This window comes from Lynx canadensis, chromosome E2 (assembly GCF_007474595.2).
Source record: "Lynx canadensis isolate LIC74 chromosome E2, mLynCan4.pri.v2, whole genome shotgun sequence".
NCBI lineage: Eukaryota > Metazoa > Chordata > Mammalia > Carnivora > Felidae > Lynx > Lynx canadensis.
The window spans coordinates 323,619-334,528 of record NC_044317.1 but is presented as its reverse complement, the minus strand read 5'-3'; the positions used below and the strand labels follow the sequence as shown (position 1 = coordinate 334,528).

General features: G+C 51.7%; 1 long non-coding RNA gene across 3 annotated transcripts; it reads left to right on the top strand.

Annotated features, from left to right (window-relative positions):
* Window positions 1–149: 149 nt before the first annotated feature.
* LOC116737776 lies at window positions 150–10,581 on the top strand. Of its 3 annotated transcripts, none has more exons than XR_004342944.1 (6): window positions 150–269; window positions 6,697–6,813; window positions 7,161–7,254; window positions 8,199–8,346; window positions 8,446–9,572; window positions 9,707–10,581. It is a non-coding gene; the product is annotated as an uncharacterized LOC116737776 (long non-coding RNA). The 3 variants fall into 3 exon arrangements; XR_004342945.1 differs by having other exon boundaries at window positions 8,446–9,821; window positions 10,186–10,581; XR_004342943.1 differs by lacking the exon at window positions 8,199–8,346 and having other exon boundaries at window positions 9,330–10,581.
* The last annotated feature ends 329 nt before the right edge of the window (window positions 10,582–10,910 follow it).

The following is a 10,910-nucleotide window of genomic DNA, read 5'->3' as shown; positions in this document are numbered from 1 at the left end:
CAGCTGACGAGAGGTCCCAAGCCGGCGCCTAGTCCTTACCGCGCATGAGCGACGCCTCCAGCGCCCGCGGGGACGGCTCCGGGGGTGTGGCGCCTCTCTGGCTTTGTTGCTGTTCTGCGCGTGCGCGCGCCCCAGCGGCGCGAGGGCGGGGGCGGGGAGTGTCGCGCCCGCTCCGGGCGGCGGCCGGGCGGTCTGGGCCGTGCGGCGGTGGCCGAGGAGGCGGCGGGGCGGTCAGGGCAGGCGTGAGAGCCCTCGGAACAGCCCGGCAGGTGAGCGGGGAGGTTCTGCCCGCAGGTGTCGGGAGGCGGGGGCGCGGGCTCCGCTCGACGCCTTGGTGACGCCGCCCGGTTGCGCCGGCTGTCGCGGGGTAGGGGTCCGGGGGAACGGACTAGAGGGGCCCGGCTGCGGCCACCACCACATCCCCAGCCGGCGGCTCTGTCCCCGCGGCTGAGGTGGCCGTCCCTTGCCCTCCGCGTCCCTGCCCTTCCCCTCGCGGCTTCTTGCCGCCTTCTGAATTTCCCGCCGCCTCCCGGGCCCTGCGCAGTGCTGGCTCCCTCCTCTGCCGCCTCAGTCCCCTCTCCAAAGAGCCCCCACGTGGAGCGATTTGCGTTCGAGTCACGAGTCCCTGCAAACCTACAGCATCTCCTCGGGCACCTCGCTTCGACTGCGAGCCCGTTTCCCCCTGGGCCTGGAGGTAATGCTTGCTGTAGCCCAGAGTTGCTCTCTGAGCCGGATGTGATACTGCACGTGGAAGAGTTTTGCCGGCTGTTAGTGTTTCTCACGTGTGGAGCCCGGTTTCACCACTCTCATAGCAGCTAGTACTGCTGCCAGCCTTCCGTGCTAAGGGCTTTACACGAACCCTCTCATTTGAGTCCTAAACCCTTCCTGCACGAAAGCGCTGCCATAACCCTCTTTATAGAAGAGAAAACGTAAAAGCAAAACTGGCCCCTTGCAGTTCAGGGCCATCTCGCTCCAGTGCCTTCACTTTTAGGTATTTCTGGGTTGTGTGCCTTTCCTCCAGTTAGATACTATGAAATGGGATTCCGTGTTTTTTGTTTTTTTTTTTGTTTTTTTTTTTTTTACGTTTTTTTAAATTCAGTTTTGAGAGACAGAGTGTGAGCAGGGGAGGGGCAGAGAGAGAGAGACGGAGACACAGAATCCGAAGCAGGCTCCAGGCTCCCAGCTGTCAGCATACAGCCTGGCTGGGGTCTCAAACCCAGGAACTGCAAGGTCATTACCTGAGCGGAAGTCGGAAGCTTAACGGACTGAGCCACCCAGGCGCCCCCCTGGGATTCCGTATTTTAAGGTTCTGTTTCTGTATTGGTTGATACATCCCAGGGTGCAGTGATCACATTGGCTTAATTTTTTCTCCTGCACAAATGTGAGGTTTCTGATTTTTGGTCCAAGAAAGGCATCTTGGTTTCCAGACAGCAGTGAAGGAGGAAGAAGGATTCCGTGGATTTATCTCCTGTCTTGTCTTCAGGAATGAGCTTTTCCCTCCCATCCCTATTCATTTTGGAGATGGTACAAGTGAGCTCCGTTTCTGGAACTATCGATGAGAGCAGAGCCTTTCGCCTGGGACGTTTCAGCATTGCAGAGGCTGTTCTGGTTGTTAACACGTGGTGGAAGTCAGTAATTGACACAGCTGTGTCCTGGGTCACTGAACCTCCGTGGCCTCAGTGGTTTCAGTTACGAAGGAAGTTGGATGATCTTTGAGGGTTTTTTCCCCCAGACTGAGTTGTTGATCTGTTGAGAGTCAAGAAGTGAACACAGGCAAGGGCTCTGTCCCTCGGCTCCTCTCCTTGGATTTGTAGGCTGGGGGTGGGGGGGCTGCCAAAGCTGGAGAGGCGTCACAGTGTAGTCAAAAGTACCCTATCAGTTAACACTCATCAAGGGAGGCTTATGTTCTAGAGGCTTCCATGCAGTTATTTTCTCATTCAGTGATCTTGCTGCACCATCCCTGCTGTGCAAGGAGGAGAACGAGACAAGCAGGACAAGGGAAGTAGAAAAGGAAGAGAAGGGAATGGAGAGGCATAAATGCCGTATCAGTGTGGGTGGGATAGTTGAGTGCTGAAGGAAGTGAGCTCCCAGCACATTGAAGAGCCACTGCCTGGCGGGCTTGTGTCTGCGTGAGTCTGAGACACCAGGGTAACCTGGCTGATGATCTGACGGGAAAAAAAGGACAGTGGCCCTTTGCCTGTTGAAGGGTCTTACTGTGCCCAGCCCCACGTCTTGGCATTGCGTATGCTCATCACAGCCAAACACCAGTAACAGACTGTGTCTCTGAGAACTGCCTCTGACCTAATGTGGTTCCCTAACCCATGTCAGAAGAAGATTAAGTCATGAACTGAAATAAAGGAATTGGGAGTTTTATCAAGTTTTGGAGGCCTGAAGCACAGTACTTAGCACTTCTAGGGCTGTAGGCCACCAGCCCTGCTCTGTTTGGCGTGGAGCTGCAGAAACCCTGGGAGGCTTGGTTTCCCCTCATACGCCTCCAGCTCCCAGTTGCCTTCAGGCACTCACTTACCTCTCCAAACTTTTCCACCTCTGCAGGGGGCGCGGTCACACCTACTTTTTTAGGGCGGATGGTGAGGATTGGAGGAGGTGACAGAGGAGCACCCACCCAGCAGGTGCACCACCTTCTGTGCTCCTTTGTCTAAATTTCCTGTTGCGGTAAAATGCCTTTGTGATGTCTTCATGGTCTCGTGATTCCTCCACATCAGGCTCTGGTCCTTTCGTGCGGGGTGAATCCCTGCAGCAGGCGGCTTCATTCACGGTGTGGAAGTTCTCGTGGCCTCATCACCCTTCCTGGTGCATCTCCTTGCTGAGCTTCCCCGTTTGGGTTTCTCCCTGGTTTTAATATCTTTCTTATAGCTTACCTTACTTGTGAGTCCACTTTGGCTTTTGATAGGGATGTTTGAATAATTTGGCTTATTAGCAAGTTAATAACCATTGGCAACGAATTTACCGTGGGGAATGGCCTGCCTCATCATGAGGGACAGCATGGTTGAAATAACACGGGTGTTGTCACCTGTATATCTATTTTCATTATAATAGAATATTGGGGATGATCCAAATCTTTGCTTATGTTGGTTTTTTTTTTTTTTTAATATAATCAATATTGGGTTCTTGACTGTACTTAGATTTTGTTGTCTTAATATGGTGGCTTTTCTTGAGCTTATTTTTGTTCTAATGGCTTTTGACATATAATAGTGAAAAATCTAAGTCGTCTTTGGTCTTGTCCTTAACTGGTGTTAAATACTGTTAGCTTATGGTGAAAACTGGCATTTTCTTCTTTGAGGACTGAAGAAAATACAGGATCTGGGAGAGCACTTGCTTTCTTTGGCCTGACAAAAATACTAATCCTTGGTTGATCAAAGATAAATTATAGTATCCTTTGCTTTTAAAATTTTATGTGGCTTAATCTTAGAATCATGTTTGTTTTTGAGGCTGTAATAGTTTCAGTGGCCAAAATTGTCTCAGGCAAGAAATGGTTAGGGAATTGGTGGGGGTGGGAGTGGAGGCATTGACAGCAATAGCTGTGAAAATTCTTCATGTGTTTCTGCAGTGAATTTAGTTCCTGTTTATCCTGTTTGAATCCTATTTTAATGGGACATTTAAGCGGATAAGCAAAGGCGGCAAGCTAGCCCCTTAGCCCACATCCGGGTCCCTTCCCACCTGTAATGCCACCATGAGAAAATGGCCCATCACATGGCAGAAGGTGTTCATCTTCTCTCACTTTTCACTGCCTCCGGGGGACCTGCTTTCAGCAGCTGCCTCTTCGGGGAAGACTGACGTCATTTTCTTAGTGGCTGTGTTCAAAACCACCCAAAGGTACCCATCTTTCTTCTACCATCATTAGCATAACGTACGAGAACCAAGTGAGGCTTCCTCAGTGTCTCCCCTGTAGTGGGGGAACCAGGGGACAGGGTGTGTGTTGACGCAGGATGCCCTGTGCCTCCTGCCTTTTCTAGTTTCCATATTGAGCCTTACTTCAGTCTTCCCGTTTCTGGGTCACTGCACCCTGTCTTTATGGTTTTGATAGGACAGTGAAAGAGAAACTCTCATAAGAAAGTTTCTAGGCGAATCTTTTGGGATGCATGAGAACAAACCTTTGTTTCTACATATCTGAGTGACTCAGGCTGAGCCTCATGTTTGGGAAGCACAACAGAGATGATGTGCAGACTACAGTTAGCTTGGAGCATATCTGCCTCTCACAGTGGACTGTAGGACTGTGCTCAGTGTCCCCTTGGACACCCTGTATGTGAGGCTTGTAGGTGCATGTTGATCGCATCAAGCAAGGAGTCAGGGCAGAAAACTGGTTTCTCTTGTACTCTCTTTCCTCGTCTTACAGGATGGTTGCTTATGTGAGTGTGGTCTGTGCTTTTAAAGTACCAGAACCTCATCATTTTGTCCCTAAGGGTTTGAGGAATTCTTTAGAAGAAAGAGACTTAGAAAAAGCAGCAACTCCAAGAAAAGGTACAAGGGTCAATTTGACATTTTAATGGACCGAACCACCCAGGTGTCCATCAATTTAATGTTTTTTTTTCTTTCATTTTTTTTTTTTAAACGTTTCTTCATTTTTGAGATAGAGAGAGACAGAGCATGAACGGGGGAGGGTCAGAGAGAGGGAGACACAGAATCTGAAACAGGCTCCAGGCTCTGAGCGGTCAGCACAGAGCCCGACGCGGGGCTCGAACTCACGGACTGTGAGATCATGACCTGAGCCGAAGTCTGATGCTTAACCGACTGAGCCACCCAGGCGCCCCTCAATTTAATGTTTTAAAACTGTGAGAGTTTTGCATTTTTAAGGCCTTCGCTACTTCCCGGGTTAATCTCCTTGGGAGATGACAAGCAGGCGGCCCGTGCACGTGTGGTATTGGCCTTCTCTCTCCTTTGCTTGTCGTGCCCATCGCTTCCAAGTCACCCCCTTCCTCATTCAGATCCGAAGCCTCACAGTTTGGTGATGTGGATTGGTGAAGTGGGTATTTATCAGGTGTGGTTCTCCTGTGGAACGTCTTCTGCTCAGTTACCTGCAAGTGAGGAATAGGAGGAGGCCCATAGAAGCATGTTGGGAGGTGTGTTTACATGCTTTACAAATATAGCAGTTGGTTTTGCAGCGTTGTCGTTTATGCACATTTTTACTCTATCCCGTAATATGTTTGTCTGTTTCCGGGTCACCTAGGCCTTGGGCCTCCACGACTTTGATTTGGGGTTATTGGAGTGGTGTGCATGTGACGGGGCAGGACTGTGGCTTTGTTTGTCCTGCGACTTTTTGGGCTTCTTGCTTAGGCCCTTCCATTTCCTGTTGCCTGGCTGTGGAGGATCATGGCCATGGATGGATCGCTGCCTTAGAAGCCTCTGTGAGACCACCTTTCCCTTACTCAGGGGAACGATTGTTTTCCTAAGTTTTGGGTTAGTTTCCCAGGTTCTTAGGAACACATGCATTCTTGTGTGGCACCTCTGCGACTTCATTTCTGGTCACAAATGTGTGGGCGGGTGGTGGTGGGGGGTGGTTTCCCCACCATGCAGTTCTGGGACACCAGCTGGGTGTCCTACAGTTTAACCCACTTCTGACACCATGTACCTGGAGTTAGCACCAGATTCCACAGGCTCAGGGCTCCGTCCTGAAAGACTGCCTCCGCCTCCCACTCCCTGCCTTCAGATGCTGTTCCACTTCCAGATTGTCACGTGTGCTTCTGACTGACTGGCTGTAAATCAGGTTTCCATGACCCCCTCTCCTTGGGTTCATTTAATTTGCTAGAGCTGCTCACAAACTCGGGAAACCGATGTACTTACTAGATTACCAGTAGTTCATTACTGGATGAATGAGGATGTTAAAGGATATGAATGAACAGCTAGATGGAGAAATATGTAGGGCAAGGTCTGGTGGATTCCCTGGTGTAGGAGCTTTCTGTCCCCTTGGGGTTTAGCACAGAATGTGGGTACTTTCTTGTCTACCAATCTAAAAGCTCTCCAAACCCTGCCCTTTTGGGTTTATATGGAGGCTTTGTTGCATAGGCATGTGATTGATTGAATCATTGGCTGCTGTGATTAATTCGACTTCCAGCTCTTCTCCCCTCCCCCCTTCTCCCCCAGAGTCAGGGGTGGGGCTGAAAGTTCTAACCTTCTAATCACTTGGTTGCTTCTCCTAGGAACCTGCCTCCATCCTTAAGGGTTTTCCAAAAGTCACATCATTGACACAAACTCAAGTGTGGTTGAAAGAGGCTGGTTATGAATAACGAAAGACACCTTTACCACCTAGGAAATTCCAAGGGTTGTTAAAGCTCTGTACCAGGAGGACCAAATGTATACTTCTTATAAATCGAGTATCACACAGGTCAAACAAAGCTAAATGCCTGGCAGACACCGTGATAACAATCATTCGTTTTTGTTTCTCCCCCTTGTCTTTTTGTGTGTGCTAAAGCACCTCTTGGAAATTTTAACTGGAAATTGTACTTGATGGAGTTACATGGGGAGGGGAGAGTGTTTCTTTGGGTGTGCCTAGCTTTCTAGGACCGTTCAAGCCTCCTGATCCTCAGAGTGTACTTGGAGGAACCCTAGGTGGGCATGTCCCGAATCAGAGCCATGTCTCCCGACACATACTTTGCACCCGACAGAATGGTGGGACAGGGGTGCTTATGGGGCTGGATTTGTGTACTCTGAACTGCTTTGTATTTTACGTGTGTGTTGCAGGAAGAGGCTTGCAAGGCTGGATTCAGTCATCTAGTTTGTGGGTCACAGTGTTCTCAGAAGGGGTATCGTGCCCAAAGTGCCAGCTGTTTAACAGTAATGCCCCCTGGATCGTGCCTGGTATGTATGTTCCATTCACTGGTGATTACCTGGAGATTTTAAGGAATTGTTTTAAATTTCCATCTTGTCTGGAAATGTCTGGGGTTGGTATGGTCTAGTAGTCTTTTCCACTCTAACCTGTGTCCTGAGTTGGGAAGGGCACAGCAGGCTTTTCTCCTACACTTCCGGACAAGATACTTATGTTTCAGCTCTGCCCAGCCTCTTCCTGTCCTGCTCCCTGTTTACCTCCAGAAGGCACCAGTGTTAGGAAGATTGTATGTTAGAAGGCATTTTTTTGTTCTCTGAAGCCTCTTTCTCTAGGAAGTTGTAATTATTGTTACCTGGTGTCAGATTCTGTTTTCTCTTAGGAACTGGTGAGCCAAAGGATGTTGGGGCTGGAACAGAGGAGGCAGGAGAAGAGGAAAGCAGGGTGACTTTGCCTGGTGGAGCCGGCTGCAGAAGGTGTGTGTGCATCCGAGGACTAGACCCCACGCGGCCCATCACGCACCCAGGGGGCCGGTCACGCTCATAGACCCCACGCGGCCCGTCACGCACCCAGGGGGCCGGTCACGCTCATAGACCCCACGCGGCCCGTCACGCACCCAGGGGGCCGGTCACGCTCATAGACCCCACGCGGCCCGTCAGGCACCCAGGGGGCCGGTCACGCTCATAGACCCCACGCGGCCCGTCAGGCACCCAGGGGGCCGGTCACGCTCATAGACCCCACGCGGCCCGTCACGCACCCAGGGGGCCGGTCACGCTCATAGACCCCACGCGGCCCGTCACGCACCCAGGGGGCCGGTCACGCTCATAGACCCCACGCGGCCCGTCACGCACCCAGGGGGCCGGTCACGCTCATAGACCCCACGCGGCCCGTCAGGCACCCAGGGGGCCGGTCACGCTCATAGACCCCACGCGGCCCGTCACGCACCCAGGGGGCCGGTCACGCTCATAGACCCCACGCGGCCCGTCACGCACCCAGGGGGCCGGTCACGCTCATAGACCCCACGCGGCCCATCAGGCACCCAGGGGGCCGGTCACGCTCATAGACCCCACGCGGCCCATCACGCACCCAGGGGGCCGGTCACGCTCATAGACCCCACGCGGCCCATCACGCACCCAGGGGGCCGGTCACGCTCATAGACCCCACGCGGCCCATCAGGTACCCAGGGGGCTGGTCACTGCTGTGCTTGGGCTTTGTGCAGTCGCTCTGCTTGTTCTTGGAGCAAGCTGATTCAAAGATTCTAAGAAACAAACTTAAAATTACGACAGCGTGGAGATTTCCATCTGAATTTTAAAAGACCCAGATAAGAGATAACCCCCGAAGTGTTGGCTCTTTGTGGGTCTTCTGCCTCTCCCAGGTGCTTTGCTGAGCTGCTGTGTTTGCTTTGTTTACATGTGCCAAGCGGAGGCCTTTCCTCCCAAGGACCCCGGCTTTGGCTTCACCACGCACACAGCATGGTGGAGTGTGAGGAGGGAGCATTTGATGATGTGTCTCATAATATCTGATAAAAGAAGTCGCTGTTTCATGAAGGAAACCACCCTCGTTTAACCGTAAAATGTGTTCTCTTGTCCCACGGTGGGGAGGCGGGGGGGGGGGGGCATTCCCCTGGGACAAGCAGGGTTTCTGCAGTCTTGCTGTTTCGGGGGCAGGTGTTGCTGTGGGATTTTTCTACATCTGTTTTCGAGACCCTGGGAAGGAAATCACCCGGAAGCAGTTCATGCAGTATTACCTGGTGAGGGGTCTGGTGAGGGCACTTACAGTCTGTCCACCCAGGAAGGAGCTGGTACCTATGGCGGCGTGCCCACCCCTGTGGTCTGCAAGCTCCGATCCTGAGCATCCCAGCCTTGGGGTATAGACAAGACCGGTTTTTACTTTTCCCAGTAGCTCCCTCACTGAACGCTGAATGTCATGCCCACATTCTTGCTGGGCGGAGGTCCCTGTAACATCGTGGCCTAACTTCATCATTGACTAGCTTTTGCTCCTAAGACCTCATTCTGTTTTTCTGTGAACTCCGATCTTCTGTCTGATTGGAAGCTTTTCTCCTAGTGTAGTCCTACCCTGACCCTGAGCAGGGTGGACCAGCACTGTCCACCCCGGGCTTTGTGCTGTGCTCGCAGGGTCCTCCCTGGCTTGTCCTTCTGAGTGCTGAAGTCAGGTGGAGTGCTCCTCCAGCTTAAGTGTAAACACAGATAGGAGCGGAGGACTTGCTCCCCCTCTGCCCATCGCCCTAAATAACACACAGTTAAGATCCGGACTTCCATCTGTGTGATGATGTTTGTAGAAAAACCATTGTTTCCCACCAGGGTCTGTAGCTGAGGCCTTTGTTGTCTGCCCGCACGTCTGTCCTCAGAGAGGCCCTTGCTCCCTGCTGGGTGGGGGAATGGCAGCTGCCTCTCCTCTCTCCCAAGGATCTGCCTCCTGCTGGGGAGGAGGGGTGAGACAGGGGTCCTCCTGTGTCTGCATTCTGGACAGATTCCAGAGTTCCCTCAAGGTCTGGCACCGCTGACAGTGACGTGTTTGTTCCGAGGCACAGCCTAGAGCACTGAACGGGGACGTGTTCCCTCCCTGGCTCACCTCACTCAGCGCTGCGCTCAGCCCCCGTGGTGCACAGGGGACGGGCAGCCTCTCCCCAGGCTCAGACCAAAAACCTGATCTTCGTCACTCAGAGGAACTTTCAGGTTGGCTGGAAAAGTCCAGCATGTGAGTGCTGCACCGTCTCCCAGCTCCTCCGCAGCTGTTGTGAGATCACCGGATGACATCTTAGGGTGTCACAGAAGTAAGTAAGCTGAAGCGCAGCCCTCCCTGAGCGCCTCATGCATTTGGGAATAAAAAAAAAAACACAGTATCCAGAAACTTAAGTAGCAAACTTTGTTGTAAAATAGCTTTGTTATTTCTCCTAACTAAAATTAGGAGGACGTTTCCTTCCAATTTTTAAAATGAGGAGAAAGTATATTTGCAAAAAATGGGAAGTAAATAAGAATATAAAGAAGGAAGTCCCTGGCCTGCTCTGAGCAAGGTTACACAGGTGGGCACTGGTCTACACCCTGCCCCTTGGGCTTCACCACGTTGAGCTGTGTACCCAGGTGATAGTGTAATTGTGTCGGAGAAAGCAAGACTGGCCAGCCGGGCGGTGATCCAAAAAGTAAGAGATTGAAACATGATGGGGGCTGTAAGGATGTCCCAAGCTCTTGCCTCTTTAATGTGAGAGTCGGTGGAGTCTCTGGGGTCTCTGTTGCAGAAAAGCTGGGGTGTTCGGCTGCTCTGAGGCGTTTCTTTAACGAGCATTAGGCTGCACTATGGAAGCATTGAGCTTTGTGGGGTGGTCATAAGATGCCACGGTTGGGAACACGTCCTCATCACACAACCCTGAGTCTTTATTTACTTTCCAGAAGGAGCATTGTTGTAGTGATCTGAGATGCTGTCGAGAGCAGATGGATGGCAGAAGGAACCAGGGCACACCCCTGAATTGTGTCTTTGAAGAGCTTCCCAGAGGAGCATGTCTGCGTGCAGATGGTTGGGTCCAGAGGCACCAATAGCTTGTGGGCCTTGGGGATTACGTTTTCATTCTCCCTGGCACTGTTTTCTTGTGGTACCTGCAGCTGGGTGGACAGAATGTTCCCGAATCAGCTCTGTATCTTAGGACTGCCCTGTAGTCAGTGTAAGACTGTTGTTTGTGTGCCTTCTGGATTTCCAAGGCAGTGTGGAATCTTAGTGCCTGGATGTACCAAATTTTAACTCCTGTTGCTGAATTGGTTTCTGTTTATTAAAATGGAAATAGGTTCATACCCCAGGCTGAAAGTATTCATGTTAGTAGAAAAACAAAACGGATCTGTTCTGCAGAGCGTAGGCTGAGGTAGAGCCACAGTCTGGGTCTGTGGAGCACGTCCGAGCACAGAAGCACGTGGTTTGCTGCCGAATGCCCTGCTCTGCAGGTCTGGCGTTCTTTCTCCGAGGTGGACTGGCTGGAGGTTGTGAACAGTTTGTGCGTGGCATTCCTGCTCCTGGACGGCATCTGAGGTGAGGGGTAAGTTCAAGGCTGAGTGTTCCTCCGTAGGGGTTTTTTTTTTTTTTTTTAACGTTTATTTATTTTTGAGACAGAGACAGACAGAGCATG